Genomic DNA, 513 nt, shown 5'->3' with positions numbered 1-513 from the left:
GACGAGGATGAGGATGAGGATGAGGATGAGGATGAGGATGAGGATGAGGATGAGGATGAGGATGAGGATGAGGATGAGGTTGAGGATGAGGTTGAGGACGAGGATGAGGATCAGGGTTAGGGTTTGGATGAGAATGAGGATTAGGATTAGGATTAGGATTAGGATTCAGCATAAGATTAGGATTTGGATTAGGAATAGGATTCGGCATAAGATTAGGATTTGGATTAGGATAAGGATGAGGATGAGGATGAGGAGGAGGATGAGGATGAGGATGAGGATGTGGATGAGGATGAGAATGAGGATGAGGACGAAGATGAGGACGATGATGAGGATGAGGATGTGGTTGAGGATGAGGATAAAGATGAGGACGAGGATGAGGACGAGGATGAGGATGAGGATGAGGATGAGGATGAGGATGAGGATGAGGATGAGGATGAGGATGAGGATGAGGATGAGCATGAGGATGAGGATGAGGATGAGGATGAGGTTGAGGATGAGGATGAGGATGAGGAT

The sequence above is a fragment of the Lupinus angustifolius genome, unplaced genomic scaffold (genome assembly GCF_001865875.1).
Source record: "Lupinus angustifolius cultivar Tanjil unplaced genomic scaffold, LupAngTanjil_v1.0 Scaffold_48_99, whole genome shotgun sequence".
Taxonomy (NCBI): Eukaryota; Viridiplantae; Streptophyta; class Magnoliopsida; order Fabales; family Fabaceae; genus Lupinus; species Lupinus angustifolius.
The sequence above is the reverse complement of the archived record's forward strand: the minus strand, read 5'-3'. Positions refer to the sequence as shown.